This window comes from Caretta caretta, chromosome 3 (genome assembly GCF_965140235.1).
Source record: "Caretta caretta isolate rCarCar2 chromosome 3, rCarCar1.hap1, whole genome shotgun sequence".
In the NCBI taxonomy this organism is placed as follows: domain Eukaryota; kingdom Metazoa; phylum Chordata; order Testudines; family Cheloniidae; genus Caretta; species Caretta caretta.
In genome coordinates this window covers 69,833,105-69,859,377 of record NC_134208.1, presented here as the reverse complement: position 1 = coordinate 69,859,377, position 26,273 = coordinate 69,833,105, and the positions used below count along the sequence as shown (strand labels likewise).

At 42.8% G+C, this 26,273-nt stretch overlaps 1 protein-coding gene across 3 annotated transcripts in view; it reads right to left on the bottom strand.

Annotated features, from left to right (window-relative positions):
- ANKRD6 (ankyrin repeat domain 6) overlaps nt 1–25,543 on the bottom strand; it is a 165,567-nt gene extending 140,024 nt beyond the window's left edge. For all 3 annotated transcript variants that reach the window (XM_075126573.1, XM_048845018.2, XM_048845023.2), the window contains exon 1: nt 25,312–25,543. The gene's annotated coding sequence lies outside the window, so the exon portion shown is untranslated. The remainder of the gene's footprint in view (nt 1–25,311) is intronic.
- Between the last annotated feature and the right edge of the window lie 730 nt (nt 25,544–26,273).

Below are 26,273 nucleotides of genomic sequence, written 5' to 3'. Positions count from 1 at the left end.
GCTTTTTCAGCCATTAATTAGGGGGGCAATGATGGTGAATTCTTAACAAAATGAGTTTTTCTCCAAATGTTTCTGTTAAATAGAAGCTAACAGAAACAAACAAAAAAATAGAGTTTAAAATAATGGAATAAAAATCCCTTCTCCTTTTAAGGTTTCATTTCTTTGACCCTTACAATGTAACATAATCCTACTAGTTCTCCAGTTTTCTATAGTCTTCCAGGATACTGTTACACCTTCAAGAATGAAGTTTGAAAGTAAGTTTATTAAATTTAGTTCTGACCTTTGAGGGACTTACCTCCAAAGTGTGGTAGAACTTGCCAGTGTAACAGGCACTCACTTCTCTTAGCTGCCTGAAAACACTTGACACTCAAGTGCCCCGACCTGTTTTTAAAATAACTCCCATTTCTATGCTTACATAATACTTCACACATCTGTGAACAAAAACAAATACATTTACTACATATTACATTTTTCCATTAGCATTTCACATCCATTGCACCATACCCCTTTCTCCCTGGACTAAATCCATTAATCCTTCTGGTTTATCCAGACCAGAGCATAAGGAAGTGTCACAAGACAATAATTAACAACTTCTCCCCCCTACACAAAAGGCGGCAACAAAAGACTCAGTCACAAAGATTTAGTGCCTCAGTGAAAAGCTCTGATTTTACAAGATTCATCACAAACAAAGTCCTTCATTCAGTAACAGTCTAGGCATTTTTGTCTCTCTCTCTCACACACACACACACACACACAGAGAGACACTCTCTGGAATGTGTTGCAGACTACTGAGCGAGAAAGAGGATAATTGGTGACACAGCAGAAAAAAAGGGAAAAAAGCAATTCTGAATCCAATCCTGCACCTAGTGTAGTGAATGGGATTTCTGCTATTGATACCAATGTGGACAAGCATGATATAGTGTACTTAGATTTTCAGAAAGCCTTTGACAAGGTCCCTTACCAAAGGCTCTTAAGCAAAGTAAGCTGTCATGGGATAAGAGGGAAGGTCCTCTCATGGATCAGTAGCTGGTGAGAAGATAGGAAACGAAGGGTAGGAATAAATGGTCGGTTTTCAGAATGGAGAGAGGTAAATAGCGGTGTCCCCTAGGGGTCTGTACTGGGACCAGTACTATTCAACATATTCATAAATGGTCTGGAAAAAGGGGTTAATAATGAGGTGGCAAAATATGAGATGATACAAAACTATTCAAGATAGTTAAGTCCAAAGCAGACTGTAAAGAGTTACAAAGGGATCTCACAAAACTGGGTGACTGGGCAACATAATGGCAGATGAAATTCAATGTTGATAAATGCAGAGTAATGCATATTGGAAAACATAATCCCAACTATACATATGAAATAAATGGGTCTAAATTAGCTGTTACCACTCAAGAAAGATCTTGGAGTCATTGTGTATAGTTCTCTGAAAACATCCACTCAATGTGCAGCAGCAGTCAAAAAAGTTAACAGAATGTGAAGAAAGGGATAGATCGGGGTCTCAAACACTTGGCCCGCGGGGTTATTTTCTGCGGCCCGCCAGCTCCCCGTAGCCCCCTCCAGCCCCCCAGCATTTAACTAGAGTGGCTCCGGCTTGGCGCACACCAGGGGCAGGGCAGGCCCCCGCACTGCTCCAGGAAGCGGCCAGAACCTGTGGGGGGAGGAAGGGGGCGCGGACCGGGGTCTGTGTGTTGCCCAGGCTGCTCCTCTAGGTACCTCTCCCGAAGCTCCCATTGTTTTTCTTTCACCCTTCAAATTTTATCCCTCCCTTTCCTGCAGGGCTCAAATAAAGTTCAGTTAATTTCAGCCTACCTCTTGGGATCATTTCACCTGCGTTTAACAAACCCTCCCTAGACTAGGCAAGAGGGCTTATGGACACAGCTGTTCACATGTTCATGGGATTGCATAACCGTTATGTCCTCAAGCGAGCAGATTCTTCATACTTCTCAAAAATACTTAAAATCCATTACACATAATGGTTTTCCCAAAGCAGTTTTCAATAGATTTGAGGTCTGGGCAGAAATGCACATGCCTTGTTCAGCCTATTGTTGTGAAACCTATTAAAACCACTTAAACATAATGGGTTGTGCAAAAATCTCAACTTTTAGCAAAGTAGGGGGAACAGCTAAAATAAATGGAGTTACAATTTCAGTTCTCACACTACAATTAAAGAAGAGATTGTAAGGAGTGTCATATACCAAAGTCCTTGATATTTTTTTTACTTCCTCTAAATATTTGGAATTAAAATCTCTGCTGGTACATCTCTTTCTATCTATGCATTTATACTGTACTCATCTGCACATTTGCAAAAAAGTCTATATACATGCACATCAAGCAAGCATCAAATTATATAATTAGTGTGCATGCACATGCACTAAAAAAATTAAACATATTATCCTGATACAGAATAAAAATATTTTATAGTTAGAGATCACCATGATTATTTTTTTCTTTTCTTCATAAATCAGGCCAGCTATTTTAATGCATTTGTACATTCAAAATGCCCCTTGGGTTCTATGAAGACACGTACTGACACATGAGCTAGATCTGCACAAATGCAAATTTCTGTCTTGTTGTCTGGGTTTGGGAAAGTTTGTGGCTGGGATGGGATGGATTATGCAACACCGTCCTAGGAATTTAGTTCATTACAAGATTTTTGCTTCATCAAGATGTACTAGAATGATTACATTATATAGGTAACATTTGCCGATTCTGAAAGTATGCCCTAACGAGCCCAGAATTAAGGTTCCACAGTATATGTAATGCACACTTATTTCAGAAGACAATCTTGATACACGGGTGAATAACCTTGTAACAGAAAAAGTTTTGAAGAACTCTGTCTACTAAAGGCCTTAGGCTGCCTTGATCTGCCCCACATTATGTTCGCTCCTGTATCTTTCAAACGGAATTAGTGAAGCTTAAATCATTTGCAGCAGTCTTTTCAAACTCCGTACCTTTCAAATGCCTTGGATGCCAGGCATTATGGGAGGTTCCTAACCACACAAGACACTTTGTGATATTACTGACCTGTCTTTTGACCTCTCAGCAAACATTTTAAATACCCTTAGCACAACTATAAGAGAACAATGTATCATTAAACTGTTAACAATTAAAGGCCTTACGGGGCTTACTTTGGAAAAACCTAGTTTCAGGGAGTTTAAAAAGCAACAACAACAAAAATCAGCTTTAAATGTAAACTGCAAAGCCTAAATGAAAACTCAATTAATCACAGATTTTTGTGCTAAATAATTACACTTTGTACTTACATGGCTCTTCAGAGATCTTGAAGTTCTTTATACAAGTTGGTATTATTATCCCCAACAGATGAGAAAACTGGAGAGAGATTAAGTGACTTGCCTTGTGACTAGTCACAAAGAAAGTCTGTGGTACAGCCTGGAGTACAAACCAAATCTCGGCTCTTAGTTCCATGTTCTAACCACTGCCCCCAGCACTCAGCAGAACACAAAGGGCATTCAACATTTTTAACTTTAAGTCTTAAATTATTATTTCTCCTCCACACTGTCTAATTCTCTAGTATAGCCTGATTTGCTACATGGAGGTCTTAGTACCAGAAGATTTCAAAGTGATGAAAATTAAGTTTTAACTTTTAAAACTTATTTTTCTGCAGAACTCTCCTTGTTTAGGGAGCATTAAGTGCATAAATCAGTGCTGAATTAATTTTTCATCTTGGTTTTGTAGTTCACCTTTAAGAGATCATGCTGGGATAAGACATACATGGTCTTCGGCTAGGACCAACAACTATTTTGAAAGCTCACTTTCTACACATGCAAAAATCAATTTAACTGAGTTGCCCTCCTGCAAATAGCTCTATGATTCTCTGATGAGAGACTAAATTCCCCCATTCCTTTTATCTTTTTGACACTATTTATTAAACCAATCTTTCCCCCATTCAGAATGGCCATCTGTGGACCTAATATTTGCAGTTTTCTAGGACTGCATATCGGTGAAGCCCACATATAATTTTGCCTAACGGAACTCTGCTTAGTTCAAAAAACAACCACCACCACAACACACAAAATACCCTCATGTTAAGCATTCAAAAACCTTCAGATATGGGCACTTGAATCCATTTCAAAATGATTTGTGATATACAACATATTCAAAAGCTCCTTTTGAATAAATAGGTTATGGATAACAAGCTGTCAGCACACTCCATATAAACTTGTGATTACTTGACCATGCATATGCATGTCAGACTCACTACATGAGGTGGCTGTTGAGATATAAATCGTAAAATTCAGAGATGGAAAAAATAATTAAATCATCTAGTCTATTCTTCTGACAATGTTGGATATACTCCTCAGACAGACACACAGAAAACTTAAGAGTTTTGGATTGGAAATCTGAACTACCCCAAATTTATGAATAAGTGGCAAAGTTAATTTGTAATGGGACAGAAAAACCCCAGTATGATGCGGGTTTTTTTTTGTTTGTTTTATAGAAAAACATTATAAAAACAAAAAGACTACATTAAAACAAAATTAAGTGTGCCAGAAAACTAATTTTAACATGAATGGCACACGTCCGGCTTCTGATCCTAAGCAATTATCTGACTATTGTATGTAAAAGCTAGCAGATTCACAATAAGAGTGAGAAATTCACCATATTTCAATCGCTGTGTAAGTGAGTACTGTATATACTATTGTCTACTTCCTTAATTCATTCTGGTGCCTTTAGACATTGGAGAAGTGGGAAAATTCACTGAATTGTAAATTTTTAGGTTTTTTTCCCCCCCTTGGTCCACTGTAAATAATGTTACAATCTCTCATAGTGACAGGGCCTAGATACAACTCTAATAGGCACACTATAAATGCCTAAGTTAGATACACCTTAAACACCATGTGCTTTGCATGTATCATGTGACAATCCTGCCAGCTGTACAAACAAAAGGTTAGGTAGATGTTACAAAAGGTCAAATCTTACTTCAAATGAGATATAATGAGTGTTGCATAGGGGTTACCTGCAGGTAATGTTACAGAGACCCAAAGAAAACACTGTTACTAATGCGAATTCTACAAAAGCACGCCATCTGCTATGCTGCAATATGACACCTAATCAGGTAGAATGAAAATCCGCTGTGCCAACAGGAACTTAGCATAGATAAAACATCATCACTAATGGGCAATCATTTTGGAGATAATGGCTAAACTTTTTCCTCAGAAACTGAGATTCTTTTCCAGACTGCTGTCCCAAAAAAACAGTGGTCTCATATCAGTCCTGGTTTAAGAACATGTCCTAATAGCAACATACACAGGGCCTCATGCCAAGACACACATGGAAGTGACAGAACAATAAGTAATGGTCTCAAGTTGCAGTGGGGGAGGTTTAGGTTGGATATTAGGAAAAACTTTTTCACTAGGAGGGTGGTGAAACATTGGAATGGGTTACCTAGGGAGGTGGTGGAATCTCATTCCTGTGAGGTTTTTAAGGTCAGGCTTGACAAAGCCCTGGTTGGGATGATTTAGTTGGGGATTGGTCCTGCTTGGGGGGCGGAGGGGGTTGGACTAGATGACCGCCTGAGGTTCCTTCCAACCCTGATATTCTATGAAGTGGAAACTCAGCAAATTTATACTCATGAATTTTCCTTCTAATTCTTCCATTGTATAAGGAGATGGTTCTGGAAGTGGCAAGAAATTCAGCGCAGTCCTATGGGATCTGTCAAAGGCAAGGGGTATCTGTGTTGGTCCCCATGCCTCACATTACCACCCAACTCCTTCACCTCCTTTATCATCCCTTGAAGATACCTTGGCTCCAACAGAATCCAAGCTGCCAGGGTCTCCATAGCCTGTCATTACCCTGAAACCCCCACCTTGGGGACTGGGGTCTCCTCCAGAGCACAGGATGAATCTGTACCAAATTTGCTGATCAAGTCTGCTATAACATCATGCTTTGCCACACACATTTGGGAGAAAGAAGAATCTGGAAGAAAGGAGCTCTGATAGGCAGGCCGCATTATCACAGTTCTTGTAAAGTCAGCAACACTGACTGTAAACACTGCATAGAGCAGCCAATTTTAAGATATGCAGTTTGTGCCCCAGTACCATTGCACCCTAATGTATCTCCATGTAGTCCTAGTCCCACTACACGAGGAAGGAGTGTTACAACTGGTCATGAGTACCTGTGCTATGTGCTAACACATAAATGCCCTGAGATTTCAGCATTCCTTGCCCCTTTATCTCTACTATTGGAAGGAACCAGATCAAGGCGAGAGCTTATCTACACTGTAAAAATCGAGAATGGTGTTACACCTCCCCAATATCCCAACATGGCTAAAACACAGTTGGTATTGTGGTATAAAGAAGATTAAATCATATACCTGAACTGTGCCTCAGCTTTGGATCTTTGCACACTGTAACATGATTCAGGAACATTTTGGTTTTGACCTATCAATCGTAGAAGACTGAATTATGTTTTACCTGTATTGGTACAATACTGCTTTATCACCAGCTCCTACCAAAATAGTAGATTTCATAATACATAGATGGGACATTGGGGAGAGGAAGTATGGAGAAAGGAAAGGGACTTCTGGGTTCTCCTTTGCTTTGCTTCCAACTGTCTCCTTTCTGCTTGGCTGGCTATAGGCCTGATAAGGGGAGGACAGCAGGTTAAAAAAGAAAATAATAAATAGTTCCTTTGTGTTACTCTTGTTTTCCATCCCTACATTTGACAGAATCAGTAATCAAATGAGAGCTTAGATTTTGTTGTTATCCTGTCAACTAATCCAGTTATTGTAATGTATTGTGCACAGTTTATAGGTATGTCTCTGTTAAACATTTCTATTCAACAAGAAAGCTCATTAAGATTGTTTACCATGCAAAGCTATTTTAGTCAGGCTCTCCTGAACAGGCCTTGAATAACATTACCATTAAAACCAAGTACCCTCTCCTGCTGATTAATGAACTTCTGGAACAAGTCAGCTCAGCTAAATTTTTCACCAAGCTCGACCTGTGCAATGCATACAACCTGGTTCACATCCAGGAGGTAAGACAATGTTCCACACCCACTACAGGCACTATGAATACCTTTGACCTTTCCATCACCCTGGCTACATTCCAGCACTTTGTGAATGGCATCTTTAAGGACATTCTAGACCAGTTTGCTGTAATCTACTAGGATGATATTCTCAGTTTCTCCAAAAGCCTCACACTGGACAACCACACATCCAACAGGTACTGGAGTGCCTCAGGGCAAATGACTTATGTGCAAAACCTGAAAAGAATGAGTTTGACTACACCACCAACTTCCTGGGTTATGTCATCTTGCCTGATGGAATTAGCACCTAACCTCTAGCTAAATTACTGAAGTCCTCAAATTATGGTTTAAAGACTTCAGGTTACAAAGAATCCACCATTTACACTAGTTTAAACCTGCAAGTGACCAGTGTCCCATTCTGCAGAGGAAGGTGAAAACCTCCAGGGTCTCTGCCAATCTAACCCATGGGGAAATGCCTTCCTGACCCCAAATATGACAATCTGTTAGACTGAGTGTGTGGGCGAGAATCCCCACCCCCAGATACGGACTCGGTAGTAAGGCTGCACCCAACCCTAATACAGTGCAAGGGCTGGGCCTACCCCAGAAACAACCAAGGGCCCTGCCCCTCCACACCAGGTGCGGGCAAGCAGGCTCAGCCCAGCAGGATGGTAGTAGTCATCATCCCAGGTGATGTTGGTGATTCAGCTGGAGCTGATGGGGTGAAAAGACCCCTGGCCCCAGGGCATCATCATCATCCTGATCCTGAGAAAAGGCCCTGTGTCCAGAACACAGCAGGCATGGCAGTCATGATGGGGAAACCTAAGTAGCCCAAGTCTGTTCTTCATTTTGTTCTTTTGAGGTTTTCCACTGTGACACTGCACCCCATATTCTTCATAGTGATATTATATCGTTATAGCGTAATTATGATGCATTTTATGCAAGATAATGCATTTGAGATGTCATTGGAAAAGTTATGATTTGCTGAATATGATTATCCTATCTGCATGCATGTATCACTTTATCTGAAGTTATGAATATTGACTATGTATCTGTATTTCAAACATAGTTACACCTGGGTAAGGCCCACTGGACAAGACATTTCCAGGCTAGACAGTGGGTGGGTAAGGACCTATTCAGGGGAATGGGCCATTAGGAAAAAAAATAGGCCTCAGAGAAAGCTTATCTCCCACTTGGTAATGAGACATCTTGAGAACACTCCAAACAGCCTGGGAGTAATGGCTGCTATGACTCTACAAGGACATGTGATCAAACCACGTATCTCTGGACTCCATCTTGGGATGTCAGTATTCTTCCACAGACTGCTCTGGGAACCGAGCTTTGAAACAGAGGGTTTCCGCCATATGAAAAAGCTACATAAGGCCAGGAGTGACATCTGGGGTTCTTCACTCCCTATACAAGCCAACTCCTGGAAACACTTGAGGAACAAAGGCTGAACTGGGGGAAGTGCTGGACCCAGGCTAAAGGGATTTCTAGCCTGTGAATGAAACACCTGGGGAATCCAAGCTGTAAAGCAAGTGCAGCTTGCCCCTGAAGAATCTTCAGCCTGCTTGTATCATCTCTTAGGGTGAGAATCTGCTAATTCATATCCAATCTATTAAGCGTAGTTTGTGTTTTTTGTTTATTTGCTATGTAATCTGTTTTGATAGGTTTGCTATGCCATATAATCACTTAAAATCTAATCTTTTATAGTTAATAAATTTGTTTTTTCTTTATCTAAAGCAGTGAGCAGGAGTGAAGTGTATGGGAATCACAGCTCAGGGGCAAAGGTTGTTGCATATTCCTCTCCACATTGAGGGAGCGGGTGAACTTTATGAGCTTATGCTGTACAGTTCCCTGTGCAGCGCAAGACAGTATAATTCTGGGTTTATACTTCAGAGGGGGTGCACGCCTGGGGAGCTGCCTTAGCTGTAGCCTTCTTATGCAGGAGCTGGTCAGAGAGTCTGCATTTAACTGCAGCTTGGTGTGTCCTATACCTGTACGTATGCTGGTGAAAGTGCAGGCTGGACGGCTCTGCAATTTGTTACAGCAGTACAGTGTAAGAGGGAGCCCAGGCTGGTGGGTCAGGGGACCCAGTGGTACCCCAGTTCCAAGTGGCACCCCAGGGGGAACCTGTCACATCCCTACAAAATTTTTCTTTCCAAAAAGGGAGTGGAACAGCCCATCCCCTTATTATTTTCTCCACTAATTATGCTTAATATCCAACATATCAATTTTGGCTCATTAACTTCTGGCTCCACATCTCCTGTTTTGAAATAAGCATAATTTCAACACAGTCCTTGAATCGTATCAGTGGACCTTTTCAGTTTAGACTAATTCAATTTTTGTGTCTCTCTTTTACACTTTCTCCCGTCAACATTGGTTATTATAGGTTATTGTAATATCTTATGAACTTTTTCATACTTCTTACAATTAAGGTCACAATTTGGGTAAATTTGAGACCCAACTGTCACAACATCTCCCCCTTCTGCCAAGAGCTATTCCTGGTCTTGGATGTCTACCTGCAACCAGTGCTCCCTCTAATTTTTCCCACCCACATGCGGAATGAATTTCATTATGTGCACCAATATGGAGGTGGTGTGTGACACATCACCTCCATATTGGTGCACATAACAAAATTCATTTGGTGGGGGTCGGGCCGAGGGGTTCAGAGTGTGGGAGAGGGCTCAGGGTTGGGGCAGAGGGTTAGGGTGCCGGGGTGAGAGAGCTCCAGCTAGGGGTGCGAGCTGTGAGGTGGGGCTGGGGATGAAGGGTTTGGGGTGCAGGAGGGTGCTCCAAGGCTATAGCAGGACAAGAGGACTCCCCCCAGCTCTCTCTCCCTGCAGCAGCACCTGGGCTGGGGCAGGGGGGAGAAGAGCTTCTCCCCGCCGCAGCAGCTCCAGGTCTAGGGCTGCAGGATAGGCGCTCCTCCTCCGGCAGGTCCGGGCTGCCCTGGCAGATTTGGGGCCAGGGGAGGGGTGTCCCAGCCATGGCAAGTTGGGGGCCGGGCTAGGTTGGGGCTGGGAGAGGGGTGCCCTGTCCCCAGGTGGGTTCCCTGAGTGCCTGCGCAGTGCCAAGAAGGCTGCTGCGCAGCCGTGCGGCTTACAGGGAACTGAGCCTGCAACCTCCATAGCATATCGCCCCCAGATGCATGGACAGTCAGGATGTGTGAGTCAAATTTTGGAGCAATATTTGTGTTTTTATTAATTATCACTAAGATGAGTGGGTCCTACTTTTACCCTTTGCAGAATTCACTTGTAACAACTCTGATTACAAATCCACCTGCCAGAGCCCATTCTTTTCCAACTATGGCTTTCATGTATGGTTCCACCCATCCCTACAATGGACTTCCTACATCCCCACAGCCTTCAACCTGCTTTAACACCTCCACCACATCCACGAGGAACTGAAACCCCAGTTGGATGCTGCCAGGAAGAACTATAAGCACTTCGCCAACTGCCATTGTCAAGTCAACGCTCCATTTACTGTGGGAGACAAGGTATAGCTCTTCACACAACACGTGGACACTTTCCATCCCTCCCACAAACTGTACTGGTATGTTGGCCCCTTTCTGGTCTTTCAACAAACCCGGTGGCCTTCTGCCTCCAGCTGCCCCTTCCGTGTTTCATGTGTCCCATTTGAAGAAACGCACCCAACTCTCTCCCCAGATGAACACAGCCTCCTCCTTTTCCTCTGGTCATGTTGCAGGGACAAGAGAACCACCTTGTTTCCAAGATCCTTCAGGGAAAGCTCCTATACCTCAAATTGTAGTTCACCTGGGGCACGCTTTAGTTAAAAAAAAAAAAAAAAAAAAAACAACCACCTGTCCCCCCCACCAAAGCAGTGTACTTGAAATGTACAATAATTCTTTGAGAAATGTAGAAGGGGAAAAAATGTTTCAACACCTTACATCTTAACTCTCACAAGAACTGGGGAAATAGGCAGAGCAGCATATGTGCCTGTGATCAAAAAGAACCCATGCTGTACATGTTTGTACATGAAGATTGTTCTGCCTAGAATAGGAAAACTGATCTGCAATTACCTGAAAATATCCTTTAGATACGCTGATCCACAGATCCATTACAACACAAACTTCAGTCTGCTTGCAGCTTGTGGGGTAAAACCAGACCTGCCAGTCATTGGCAGTAGGGAAATACCCCGCCCCCACCTCCTGAAGTTCCAGCTGAGAATTTCCAAAGGATAATTCAGATCTACTTTTTAAAAATTAGAGATTGTGATAAATATATTTTGAGAAACAGTTTCTACCACCTAATAACAACAACCCCAAATCGTCGGAACTGGACGTCATGTGCCACTAAAATGTTAAATTTCCATCTCTGTGCTAGATGATCACTTTGTCTCCAACGTAGGCCAGATCTGTGTAACTTATTACTTGAAGAAAGGATATTTTCAGGTAAGCATGAATACATTTTCCTATTCTTCTTAGTGTTAAATTCCACAGATTCATTACAATGGAATTTTCATAGCACTATGTCCAGGCTAGAAAGCAGGGCCATCCTTTAAATATAGACATCCAAAACAAGGTAGACAATATAAATATCTCCTCCATCTTCCCTGGCACTAAGGCTTCTCTATGGTGCTCATCACTAGAGCAGCTGAGTGCCTCACAAATACTATGTTCACAAAATCCCTGTTAAGTGAGGTGGTATTTTTTATCCCATTTTACAGAAGGAGAGCTGAGGCAAAGAAAGATTAATGTCAAAAGTATCTACTAATTTTGGGTGCCCACTTTTAGATGCCTATGGCTTGAGTACTCAGAGCACTTAGTATTATATATCTTTGTGTGTTTAAAGTATGGCCCCCAATTATTTCAGTTGCAGCTGGGAGAGCTCCACACTTCAGCAAATCAGCCCCCAGGACCTCAAGCTGTGCTTCCAGAAAGCAAGGAGAAAGTTAGTGGCCACCTGTGAAAAGTTTGGTTTAATTAACTTGACTAGCATCCCAGAGGAACTTTGTGGCAGAGGATACAATCCACTTCTCCAAAGCATCGTTCTATGCCTTAACTACTAGAGCATCCTTCTTCTTGCTAAAAGAAAAGGAGTACTTGTGGCACCTTAGAGACTAACCAATTTATTTGAGCATGAGCTTTCGTGAGCTACAGCTCACTTCATCAGATGTGCAGTTTCCACGGTAAACATCTGATGAAGTGAGCTGTAGCTCACGAAAGCTCATGCTCAAATAAATTGGTTTGTCTCTAAGGTGCCACAAGTACTCCTTTTCTTTTTGCGAATACAGACTAACACGGCTGTTCCTCTGAAACCTGTCCTTCTTCTTGCTGCAAACCACTGCCTCACTCACGTTACCCCTTCCAATTTCTGGAACAAATGAGGCAGTGGTCCTACAAACTTAATTCTGGCACATCTTTACCTTTGAGTGCTTCACTTTGCAATCTTAACGTTCTCGTAACGTAGTTGTTTTGGATGCAGTAACTAGACAGACTGGAGGGGGACAAGAAGAGAAAAGGAGGAGTCTGGAAAGGAGTTTGTTACAGTAATCAAGTGAGAGATTAGGCCCCTAAGAGCTCCTCAGAGTCAACTAGGGTGACCAGACAGCAAGTGTGAAAAATCAGGATGGGGGGTAATAAGCAGCTATATAAGACAAAGCCCCACATATCTGGACTGTCCCTATAAAATCAGGACATCTGGTCACCCTAGAGTCAACTGGCAGAGGGTCCACCATACAGTAACTTGGATGTACTCATATGTATCTAAAGGGTGTCATGTAAGGTATCATATGTAAAGTGGTGACATGCTGGTCCCAAAAAATCAGAGTGTGATTTATGTATGGGTTATGTATAAAAAATTGTGTACTGGAAATATGTTCTTAAAATACACCTTGGAAGCAGTGCATAAATGCAGTCATCCCTAGACAAAGAAGTGTGGGTTTACCTATCTGACTGGCTTGATTACAGGTTGAGGACAATTAAAGTACAATTACATATCAGGTAAACAAAACAATCAAGATAAGAAGCAACAGAGAACAATTTAGTAAACATACCAAGTGTCCAAGTCTACACTCCTTGGAAGTCAAGATAATGGACTTGGGAAAATATGAAGGGGAGGAAAAAGGACATTCCTAGTTATCCATCACCCAGGGGACAAAGAGAACAGTCCCCCCTCTGAGCCTAGGAAGGATGGCCCTCTCAGCCTAAAGGGCAGGAACTGCTGATAATCTGCTATAAGTGATAAATGGCTTTAGGCTATACAACTTGCCAAAATTAAGTTTTATGCACTAGAAAGCATGTTTTGTATGTAAACAAACCTGTCTCTTTTCCATTTGTTTAGTATCACTTAAATCCCTGTTCTTTGTTAATAAAAACTTCTTAGTTTTACTATAAACCACCTCTGTTATATTGACCAAGTGTGAGCTTCAGTTAACTGACAGGCTGGTGTGTGCTGTGTCTTCCTGGAGGCAGGAACTTAATTTCTGTGAGTGTCCTATGAAGGACTGGACACTAGAGAGAGAGAGAGAGAGAGAGATACCTCTGGGGAATTCAGGAACTGGGGTTCATTGATTACCTTGCCCTGCAGGTAACAAACACAGGTAGAGTCTTGAGGAAGTTGTGAGTGAAGCAAAAGGAATGGAGCTGGCACAGAGTCTAATTGTTGGATCATATTAAAGAAGTTCTGTATTAAAATCACAAATGAGTTTGATTCCCCACAGTTTAAATTCTAGGGAGGTTTAAATTTTAATTAAGAGGGAGGTCTCTTGGTTTTTAGCTGCTAATTGTGTTTGTACATCCTAAGACAGAGTCTGTTCTCAAAGCAATACTTTGTAACAACAGAAACACACAGAGACTCCCCACCCTTTTGTTGCATTTATCTGGTTTTGTTAACAATTGTGATTAAAATAGAGATAGAGGATGTATGTGGATGGATGCTTGGTGTGGATAATAAATGAATGATCAGGGAGGTGCCAGCCTAAGAATCCAGTGTCAATCTGATTGGTGGAAGAAGGCGTCAAGTGGAAACAACCAGAGGACCCCTGGAGGGCAGACTGGAATCCACCCAACAGCCTCAAGGATGAGAGAATGGAAGAACAAGATAACATCTGGCAGCATGGAGCGGTCAGGAATGTGCCATCTGCTGATCGATTCAGCAACAGCATGATGAAGCAATTCCCATAGATTGACATAGGAATAAATTCTATGCTACTCTGAAAGCTGTCATTTTCTAAGCAGAGGTCCATTAGTTTAAGACACAAAGTTAATCTGTATTTGTATTCTTTCTATCCCACTGTACTAGGCAACAATAATTAGGAAATACCAATTTTATATGGATAATACTTTTTTTTTATACTATATTACACAAAATTATAAAGCTAGAGCCAAAATTCATGGTCATGCATATTTTCACTGCATGGTACCTAAACTTTCAGTTACTAAATTCATTATATATGAACTTGAATAAAAGTTCTAAGTCATTCTTTGATTACTGCAATATCGATAGCAACTGGCTGATAAGAAATTATACGGATTTCGACAGGCAGAAAGTGAAGTATTTCTTTTCATACTAACATCAAGATAGCTTGGCCTAATCCCAATAAAATATCCAGATTTAATTCCTGTAGAAAACATCAAAGTCATTAGTTGTTTTAACAAGTTTTATTTTTAATTTAACTTGGTGGCTGAAAAAGTATATTTCCCTCAAAGTATTAATTTTAGGGAGGCAAACCAAACTTCAGCTAAGTATTTTACTATAATGTGCAAACCAGCTTCGACGTCAAGGGCTTTCACTATTATTCATTTCTGCCTCAACCACTCCTTAGAATATTATGCCTTTAAACACTAAAGAAGTGAAAACAAAGACTTCAGTGAACAAGCATTTTGTTCCGTATCATTAACTCCTAATAGATTCTGAAGATTTAGAACATTTTAAAGAATTAAACAGATTTCAGCAATAAATGCAGTTGTTTCAGACTTTCTTTCCATCTCATGTCATAACTCATCCTTGGCTTTAAGTTTTAGCTTGCGTTTCACTGGAGCCAAACACAAGAGAGGCACAAAACTAATTTTAATTCCATGTGAATTCCAGCAAATTCTGGCTTGCAATGTAAACTAACTTCACATAACACATACGTATGTCAGTCCTATTTTATTTATTTCACCTTGGCACTAAAGCAGTGGAGGTGTTCAATAAATTAACCCCAGGCAGCTGAGTAGGCTATACTTTTTTGTAATTATTCAAATAGTTCTACACACAGCTTACACAGTATATCTTGTATGAACATATCCACACTATCTAGGAGTTGGTTGTAAAGTGTCTTCAAATAACTCTTGGAGCCAGAGAACATGTATATTTTTGCCTCCTTTAAGGAGAGTTGGCTCACACCTGTGCTTAATCAGCAGCCTCCCAGCTGATGACATGTTTGATATATTGAACTTGTGTTACTTAGAAAAAATAAAACTGAAGCCCTGAAGAAAGAGGGACTTGAATCCTGTGGAGAATATTCTTTGGTGCACATAGTGCACAGTTAGTCCACCAGCATACACCTACTTTGCTACTGCCCACTCTCTTCCAGCTGCAGTTATATTTCTTCTCTTCAGGGCTGGGTGATTTTGGACAAGACACATATATGCCCTCTCCTTCCCCCCCAGTAAATATAGAGAACTAAAATTACTTATTTCCATTTTTATTTGCCCTGAGGAATTACAACCCCTTTATCCTTACAAAGGAAATATCACTAGGCCCATTCCACAAGTGAAATAAGGCATCTCATTTGTAGTTTTAAATAAAGTATTGCCTCTGGTTAGATGTTAATCTGATATACCTCTTAGGAAAGATATAGCTATAGGCTCTCTGGAAGTTCATCTGAAGTCCTCACTGTTGATGGAAAAATGAGAGATTGAAGATTTGAATAGAATGGAAATAAATAAAAATGTATTCAAGTATTTCAAAGTGGTTCAATTAAGTGTCACAACATCCCTACAAAGTCAATAAACATTATTGTTTCTGTTGTACTGAGCAGGCTATGTCCACACACCAGCCTATATCAGCAACTCTTATGTTGCTCAGCGGTGTGAATATTCCAACCCCCAGCAACATAAGTTACACCGACATAAGTGCTCTTGTACACACTGCTGTCAGCAGGAGAGCTTCTCTCCCTGACATAAAGAAAAGGAGTACTTGTGGCACCTTAGAGACTAACCAATTTATTTGAGCATGAGCTTTCGTGAGCTACAGCTCACTTCATCAGATGTTTACCGTGGAAACTGCAGCAGTCTGCTGCAGTTTCCACGGTAAACATCTGATGAAGTGAGCTGTAGCTCACGAAAGCTCATGCTCAAATAAATTGGTTAGTCTCTAAGGTGCCACAAGTACTCCTTTTCTTTTTGCGAATACAGACTAACACGGCTGTTCCTCTGAAATCTCCCTGACATAGCTACTGCCGCTCATTAGGTGGTTTTATAATGTCAATGGGAGAGCTCTCTCCCACCGGCATAGAGCAACTACATAAGTGATCTTGCAGCAGCACAGCTGCACCGATACAGGTGTGCCACTGTAAGTTCACTAAAAAGAAAAGGAGTACTCTGTAAGTTCACTAGTGGCCTAACCTTGAATTTGGCATACTGGGTTCAGACCTTCAGTGTTGCCTGTGTATAGTCTGAAGGAGCTAAGCCATTATCATACATAGAGAAGTACCTAGCAAAGCTTTGTTTGTTTTTGGAACGACCATAATTAGTCTTATGCAGTGTTGTTATAGCAGTGTCAGTGCCAGGTTTTTAGGCAAGATGGGTGAGATAATGTATTTTATTGGACCAACTTCTGCTGGTGAGAGAGACAAGCTTACACATAGATCTTTTTCAGCTCTGGGAAATGTAGTGTCACAGCTAAACAGAAGATGGAATAGATTGTTTAGCATACGTAGTTGACCTTGAATGGCCCTTCAAAATCTGTAGGAGCCTTCATATTCAGTTTGTATTTTATTTTTTTTTCCCAGGATTTATCAGTGTTTATTACCACAAAAACAGGTGAAAATCAGTACAGAAACTAATATATTTATGGGTAGATATTGGGGTTTATTTTGGTGGACTGGAAGATGGGGAAAGAGTACTCAGTAGATTAATGCTTTTAATTCAGTGCATCAGTGTGGTTTGCTGCAGAACTAAAACAGAACTCAAAACACAATGCCACCTCTGAGTTTAAGGAAACAATATCTCTCTAATCCCCAAATAAAACTTTTTATTTGAATAAACAGTTTACTGGTGTAGACTTAGAACTATTAGCCTATAAATATGTACATTTAATAATTGGGACACATCACTTACAGCACATACACTAAAATGAAAATCTGTATCAGAATACATTTCAGAACACAAGGAAGTATTTGAAAGGTTTTTAAAAAAACAAGAAAAAAGGATGAAGTTGAGTATATCAAATCTTTAAACCATGTATGTGGTGGGCGTGAGATTCATCAGTACGTTCAGATGCACAGGCACTTCAGAGCTTGTGTGTGTCTGTTTATTGTGTACATCTTCTAGACTAATACATAGCCTTACTTCAACAGGCAGCTTTGCATATACACACAGACAAATTTATCATAATACATATATCTCATGCAATGTATTGTATTTTCCTAATAAAACAAGTTTCAGAGTAACAGCCGTGTTAGTCTGTATTCGCAAAAAGAAAAGGAGTACTTGTGGCACCTTAGAGACTAACCAATTTATTTGAGCATAAGCTTTCGTGAGCTACAGCTCACTTCATCGGATACATACTGTGGAAAGTGTAGAAGATCTTTTTATACACACAAAGCATGAGAAAATACCTCCCCCCACCCCACTCTCCTGCTGGTAATCATGAAAAAATACCTCCCCCCTCCCCACTCTCCTGCTGGTAATCGCTTATAAGCTATTACCAGCAGGAGAGTGGGGTGGGGGGAGGTATTTTTTCATGCTTGGTGTGTATAAAAAGATCTTCTACACTTTCCACAGTATGCATCTGATGAAATGAGCTGTAGCTCACGAAATCTTATGCTCAAATAAAACAAGTAATTTTTATATATATTTGAATGATACAAAAGTAGGGTAAAGGTCAGAAAAAAATGAATACGTTTTATAAAACTGAAAACGAAGGAGCTTAAATGTGTGTTAAGTGGCCCATTAACACCCCTCCTGTCATAGGGAGGAAAGGAAGGAGTTCTTAGGGGGTTATAGATTGTTGTATAAAGCCATAAATTCAGTCTCTCTCTATTCAGTCCACAATTTTTAGTATCTAGCAAAGTTATGAATTTAAGTGATTAGTCTTGTCAGTACTTGGGCTGTGTCATAAATATAAAGGGAAGGGTAAACCCCTTTGAAATCCCTCCTGGCCAGGGGAAAGCTCCTCTCACCTGTAAAGGGTTAAGAAGCTAAAGGTAACCTCGCTGGCACCTGACCAAAATGACCAATGAGGAGACAAGATACTTTCAAAAGCTGGGAGGAGGGAGAGAAACAAAGGGTCTGTGTCTGTCTGTAGTCGTCTTGGCCAGGGACAGAACAGGAATGGAGGCTTAGAACTTTTAGTAAGTAATCTAGCTAGGTATGTGTTAGATTATGATTTCTTTAAATGGCTGAGAAAAGAATTGTGCTGAATAGAATAACTATTTCTGTCTGTATATCTTTTTTGTAACTTAAGGTTTTGCCTAGAGGGGTTCTCTATGTTTTTGAATCTAATTACCCTGTAAGATATCTACCATCCTGATTTTACAGGGGGGATTTCTTTATTTCTATTTACTTCTATTTTTTATTAAAAGTCTTCTTGTAAAAAACTGAATGCTTTTTCATTGTTCTCAGATCCAAGGGTTTGGGTCTGTGGTCACCTATGCAAATTGGTGAGGCTTTTTATCCAACATTTCCCAGGAAAGGGGGGGTGCAAGTGTTGGGAGGATTGTTCATTGTTCTTAAGATCCAAGGGTCTAGGTCTGTAGTCACCTAGGCAAATTGGTGAGGCTTTTTACCAAACCTTGTCCAGGAAGTGGGGTGCAAGGTTTTGGGAAGTATTTTGGGGGGAAAGACGCGTCCAAACAGCTCTTCCCCAGTAACCAGTATTAGTTTGGTGGTGGTAGCGGCCATTCCAAGGATAACGGGTGTAATATTTTGTACCTTGGGGAAGTTTTGACCTAAGCTGGTAAAGATAAGCTTAGGAGGTTTTTCATGCAGGTCCCCACATCTGTACCCTAGAGTTCAGAGTGGGGGAGGAACCTTGACAGGCTGTGACCTTGTAAAAGGTGATGCCCTGCTGTACTATTATTCCCACACAGAGTCCCATTGAAATCAAGCAATGTATAGCTTTCAGAGGGGTAGCTGTGTTAGTCTGTATCAGCAAAAACAACGAGGAGTCCTTGGGGCACCTGAGAGACTAAGGGCTTGTCTACACTACTGAGCAGCATCGACCTAATATATGCAAGATCAGCTATGTGAATAGCGTAGCTGATGTACTTAGATCTACTTACCATGGTGTCTTCCCTGAAGTTGACAGCTGACACTCTCCCGTCAACTCCGCTTGCGCGTCTCGTTCTGGTAGAGTACCGAAGTCAACGGTAGAGTGCTCAGTGGTCAATTTATCACCTCTATACTAGAGGCAATAAATCGACTCCCACTGGATTGATCGCTGCCTGCCGACCCGGCTGGTAGCGTAGACAAGCCCTAACAAATTTATTTGGGCATAAGCTTTCATGGGCTCTCATTTAATCAGATGCATGGAGTGAAAAATACAGTAGGCAGGTATAAATATACAGCACATGAAAAGATGGGAGTTACTTTACTAAGTGGGGGGGGGGCGCGGGTCAGTGCTAATGAGGCCAATCCAATCAGGGTGGATGTGGCCCATTCCCAACAGTTGCCGACTCCGACTCAAGGAATATTTCCAACACACCTCTGAACAACATACTAACCCAGAGACCTTCCTACCAACACTACAAAAAGAAGGATTCTGGGTGGACTCCTCCTGAAGGTTGAAACAGACGGGACTTCTACATAGAGTGCTTTTGGCAACGTGCACGGCCTGAAATTGTGGAAAAATAGCATCACTTGCCCCATAAACTCAGCCGTGCAGAACACAATGCCATCCACAGCCTCAGAAACAACTCATACACATTGTAAGGAGAGTGATCACTTTAGATAAGCAGGAGAGTGGGGGGGGGGGGAGGGGGAGAAAACCTTTTGTAGTGGTAAACACCCATTTTTTCATGCTTTGTGCATATAAAAAGATCTTCTATACTTTCCACTGTATGCATCCGATGAAGTGAGCTGTAGCTCACAAAAGCTTATGCTCAGATAAATTGGTTAGTCTCTAAGGTGCCACAAGTACTCCTTTTCTTTTTTAGAAACAACTCTGACATCATAATCAAAAAGGCTGACAAAGGAGGTGCTGTCATCATCCTGAATAGGTCGGAATATGAACAAGAGGCTACTAGGCAGCTCTCCAACACCACTTTCTACAAGCCATTACCCTCTGATCCCACTGAGGGTTACCAAAAGAAACTACACCATCTGCTCAAGAAACTCCCTGAAAAAGCACAAGAACAAATCTGCACAGACACACCCTGAGAACCCCAAAACCCAGGGGTATTCTATCTGCTACCTAAGATCCATAAACCTGGAAATCCTGGATGCCCCGTCATCTCGGGCATTGGCACCCTGACAGCAGGATTCTCTGGCTATGTAGACTCCCTCCTCAGGCCCTATGCTACCAACACTCCCAGCTATCTTCGAGACACCACTGACTTCCTGAGGAAACTACAATCCATCGGTGATCTTCCTGAAAACACCATCCTAGCCACTATGGATGTAGAAGCCCTCTACACCAACATTCCACACAAAGATGGACTACAAGCCATCAGGAACACCATCCCCGATAATGTCATGGCAAACCTACTTTGTGACTCTGTCCTCACCCATAACTATTTCACATTTGGGGACAATGTATACCTTCAAATCAGCGGCACTGTCATGGGTTCCTGCATGGCCCCACGCTATGCCAACATTTTTATGGCCGACTTAGAACACTTCCTCAGCTCTCGTCCCCTAATGCCCCTACTCTACTTGTGCTACACTGATGACATCATCATCTGGACCCATGGAAAAGAAGCCCTTGAGGAATTCCAACATGATTTCAACAATTTCCATCCCACCATCAACCTCAGCCTGGACCAGTCCACACAAGAGATCCACTTCCTGGACACTACGGTGCTAATAAGCGATGGTCACATAAACACCACCCTATGCTGGAAACCTACTGACCGCTATTCCTACCTACATGCCTCCAGCTTTCATCCAGACCACACCACACGATCCACTGTCCACAGCCAAGCTCTACGATACAACCGCATTTGCTCCAACCCCTCAGACAAAGACAAACGCCTACAAGATCTCTATCAAGCATTCTTACAACTACAATACCCACCTGCTGAAGTGAAGAAACAGATTGACAGAGCCAGAAGAATACCCAGAAGTTACCTACTACAGGACAGGCCCAACGAAGAAAATAACAGAACACAACTAGCCATCACCTTCAGCCCCCAACTAAAACCTCTCCAATGCATCATCAAGGATCTACAACCTATCCTGAAGGACGACCCATCACTCTCACAGATCTTGGGAGACAGGCCAGTCCTTGCCTACAGACAGACAGTCCCCAAACCTGAAGCAAATACTCACCAGCAACCACACACCACACAACAGAATCACTAACCCAGGAACCTATCCTTGCAACAGAGCCTGTTGCCAACTGTGTCCACATATCTATTCAGGGGACACCATCATAGGGCCTAATCACATCAGCCACACCATCAGGGACTCATTCACCTGCACATCTACCAATGTGATATATGGCATCATGTGCCAGCAATGCCCCTCTGCCATGTACATTGTCCAAACTGGACAGTCTCGACATAAAAGAATAAATGGACACAAATCAGACATCAAAAATTATAACATTCAAAAACCAGTTGGAGAACGCTTCAATTTCTTTGGTCACTCGATTACAGACCTAAAAGTGGCAATTCTTCAACAAAAAAATGTCAAAAACAGACTCCAACGAGAGACTGCTGAATTGGAATTACATTTGCAAACTGGATACAATTAACTTAGGCTTGAATAAAGACTGGGAGTGGATGGGTCATTACACAAAGTAAAACGATTTCCCCATGTTTATTTCTTCCTCCCCCCCCCCCCCATCCCCCAGCTGTTCCTCAGACATTCTTGTCAGCTGCTGGAAATGGCCCACCTTGATTATCACTACAAAAGGTTCCCCCTGCCCCCGCTCTCCCACTAGTAATAGCTCACCTTACTAGCTCACTCTCCTTACAGTGTGTATGGTAACACCCATTGTTTCATTTTCTCTGTGTATATAAATCTCCCCACTGTATTTTCCACTAAATGCATCCGATGAAGTGAGCTGTAGCTCACAAAAGCTTATGCTCAAATAAATTTGTTAGTCTCTAAGATGCCACAAGTCCTCCTTTTCTTTTAACAGAGTGAGAATTACTTTTTGTAGTGCTAACGAAGCCACTACTCACCTGGGGAAGTGAAGAAACAGATTGACAGAGCCAGAAGGGTACCCAGAAGTCACCTACTACAGGACAGGCCCAACAAAGAAAGTAACAGAATGACACTAGCCATCACCTACAGCCCCCAACTAAAAACTTTCCAGCGCATCATCAAGGATCTACAACCTATCCTGGAGGACGATCCCTCACTCTCACAGACCCTGGAATACAGGCCCATCCTCGCTTACGGACAGCCCCCGAACCTGGGGCAAATACTCACCAACAACTACACACCACACAACAGAAATGCTAACCCAAGAACCAATCCCTTCAACAAACCCCGTTGCCAACTCTGTCCGCATATCTATTTAAGGGACACCATCATAGGACCTAATCACATCAGCCACACTATCAGGGACTCATTCACCTGCACATCTACCAATGTGATATATGCCATCATGTGCCGGCAATGCCCCTCTGCCATGTACATTGGCCAAACTGGACAGTCTCGACACAAAAGAATAAATGGATACAAATCAGACATCAAGAATTGTAACATTCAAAAACCAGTAGGAGAGCACTTCAATCTCCCTGGACACTCAACAACAGACTTAAAAGTGGCCAGTCTTCAACAAAAAAAGCCTTCAAAAACAACACTTAAATGAGAAACTGCAGCACTAGAATTAATTTGCAAACTTGATATCATCAAATTAGGCCTGAATAAAGATTGGGAGTGGCTGGGTCACTGCAAAAAGTAATTTCCCCTCGGTTGATACTCACACTTTCTTGTGAAGTGTTAGGAATGGCCCAGATCCACCCTGATTGAATTGGCCTCATTAGCACTGACCTCCCACTTGGTGAGGCAACTTCCATCTTTTCATGTGCTGTATATTTATACCTGCCCACTGTATTTTCTAATGCCTACACTAACTCACAGTATGCTAAATGTTTACTACGTTAGTGTTAGCAATAAAATGAATGCTGCAAGACAATGACACTCCAGATCATCCATTGATGGAAACAGCATATATCCAGTTATAGCTGAACATACTGTAATCACAAGGTGTTACATCAATGGAGGCAGTTAGTACCTGTAATAAACAAATGGAAACATTTGTCAGTTTTTATTTGATGTCAAGAAAAGGAAGGATGACTTTGGGCCAGATTTCCATTTCTGAATAGAAGCCACTATAAAAGCTTGAAATACGGATATTAAAGCCACTTAAGCCCTGATCCTGCAATCAGACCCACGCAGACAGACCTCCTCTATCTCTGTGGAGCCACAATGACTTCATGAGGACTTCACACAGGCATCAAGGTCATCTTCACAGATCCAGTTGCAGGATCAGGCCTTAGTGAGGAAATCACACCTTCTTGTCAACTATTTGAAATGGGCCATCCTGATCATCACTACAAAAGGCTTTTTCCCCCTGCTGACAATAACCCACCTTCATTGATTGGTCTCCTTACAGTTGGTATGGCAACACCCATTTTTTCATGTTCTCTGTGTATATATATCTTCCTACTGTATTTTCCACTGCATGCATCTGATGAAGTGGGTTTTAGCCCACAAAAGTTTATACCCAAATAAATGTGTTAGTCTCTAAGGTGCCACAAGTACTCCTCAGGGGTTTTTTTTTATCCAAAATTATGTTACTGTTTCAACATTGCAGATAGTAAAGCCTTACTCTGTCATGTCCCTGGCATAAAACAAACACTTTAATATTAAACATCAACTGGCTCCAAGCTCACTCCCATCCAAACACTTACTTATAACATCCAGTCGGAAAACCTCCCTCACAGTTCATATCAACCTTTGATTTTGTTCCATGCCTCCAAGCAGCCTAAATCACATCCCAAACCAAACACAGCTATGACTGATGCAAACTCCTGAAAACAAAAAGAAAAGGAGTACTTGTGGCACCTTAGAGACTAACCAATTTATTTGAGCATGAGCTTTCGTGAGCTACAGCTCACTTATGAAGTGAGTTGTAGCTCACGAAAGCTCATGCTCAAATAAATTGGTTAGTCTCTAAGGTGCCACAAGTACTCCTTTTCTTTTTGCGAATACAGACTAACACGGCTGTTCCTCTGAATCCTGAAAACAGGGGCTTTCATAATGAGAGGAGCTGATAAAACATGGTGTAGTAGCCAATACTACATCTACAGCACAGAGTATTTGCCAGAGAAAGAGGATCACTCAACTATGTTCCTGCAAGGCTGGAGGGCGTAGATGGGTGTCTAGCTACGGTGAAGAGACACCTTTCTGTCCTGACTGCCTGTTTACAAGGAGCACCCCGGGGGCTGCAGTCGCAGAGGAAGGAGAGTGGGGCCCAATCCTGCAGTCCTCCTGACTCAACTCCAACTCCCCCTCGAGCCTCTGGGAGCGGAGCTCGAATCACCACTGCGGAACTTGGCCCCCGGGGGAGTCGAGACCGCGTTCTCCCTGCGACACGGAAACTAACTCCCGCCTTCCCCAGGCAGGGACGCGGCTCTCTGGCCGCTCTCCCGGGGAGGGGAAGGAGCCAGCTGCTCCTCACTCTCCAGGTCGGGCTGAGGGAGGGACCGAGCCGCTGCTGCATTAACGCCCAGCGCCCCCACGCCCTCCGCTTGTTTACAAGCGAGGACCAAGTCCCGTGCAAAGGCGGGCGTGGGGGGGAGGAGCGGCGGGATTAGGCTGCAGTCCAGCTCCGTTAGTAGAGGGGTAATTCAGACACCTGCCGAGCTAGCAGGGCCACCACACGCCGGTCTCTCAGCCCAGCCCGTGCTGGGGAAAGGGAGGGTCACTCTTAGCTAGTAAATGGATGGGGGGGCACACACCCACAAAAGCCCTACCTTTTCCTCTGGCTCCCGGGAGCCGGCGGCGCGCTAGCCCCGCCTGCGTGTCCAGTGCGGCCAGGCCGTGCAAGGGGGGGTTCCTGCTGCTCCTCCAGCCTCCCCCCGCCTTCCTCGGGGACCTCTCCGCTTGCTCCTCGCAGCTCCCCCGGGACGGCGTGAAGTTCCTGCGAGCTCTTGCTCAGATTCCCTCCGCAGGTAACTAGCCCGCCCCCCCTTGCTTTCTGCAGCAGCGACACCCGGCGGCCGTAGCGGGCAGGGACAAAGGCTGCCGCAGAGGGTGGGTAGGAGCGAGGCGGCTCTCAATGACTTGTGGGGAAGGAAGAGAGCGGATCCATTCACCACAACCATGGCTGGGGGGGGGGGGGGGAAAGAGAAGTGCCATTTCAACAGAAAAAAGTGTTAAGAAACCCTTCTATTTCCCAACCAGCTAAACCCACCACCCCAGGCTTATAACAGACAATCTGCAGCTATGTCTACACTGGCACACATGGACACAGTTAGCAGACCAGTGTACATGCTCATGCATGCTCCCCATACACACATATGCTGTGCTGGTGTCCTGTAGTGCATTAATCACTCCACGCTGTGGGGATTAGCTCTACCAGGCCAACACCTCTTCCTACAATTGCACTCAGTCACTCTCCTTGGGACTCAACTGCTCCCCCTCCATGGCTTGGCCCACCAGCCAGCTCACTGTAGTTTCCCCTTGGGGGGTGGGGGCAGTGCTTTCTGGTAGTTTCTCAGGACCCACTGTCTCAGGCAGTTGTCTCATTCACTGCTCCTTAAGGGTGCCACTTCCCCAGGGACTGGCAGAGGTACCCAGCCCAGGGATCCTACAACAAGCAATCAAGGTCTGCACAATCCTGAACCTTGCTGGTGTATCTGGGGTGTCCAGATGTCCCAATTTTATAGGGACAGTCCCAATATTTGGGTTTTTTTCTCATATAGGCACCTATTAC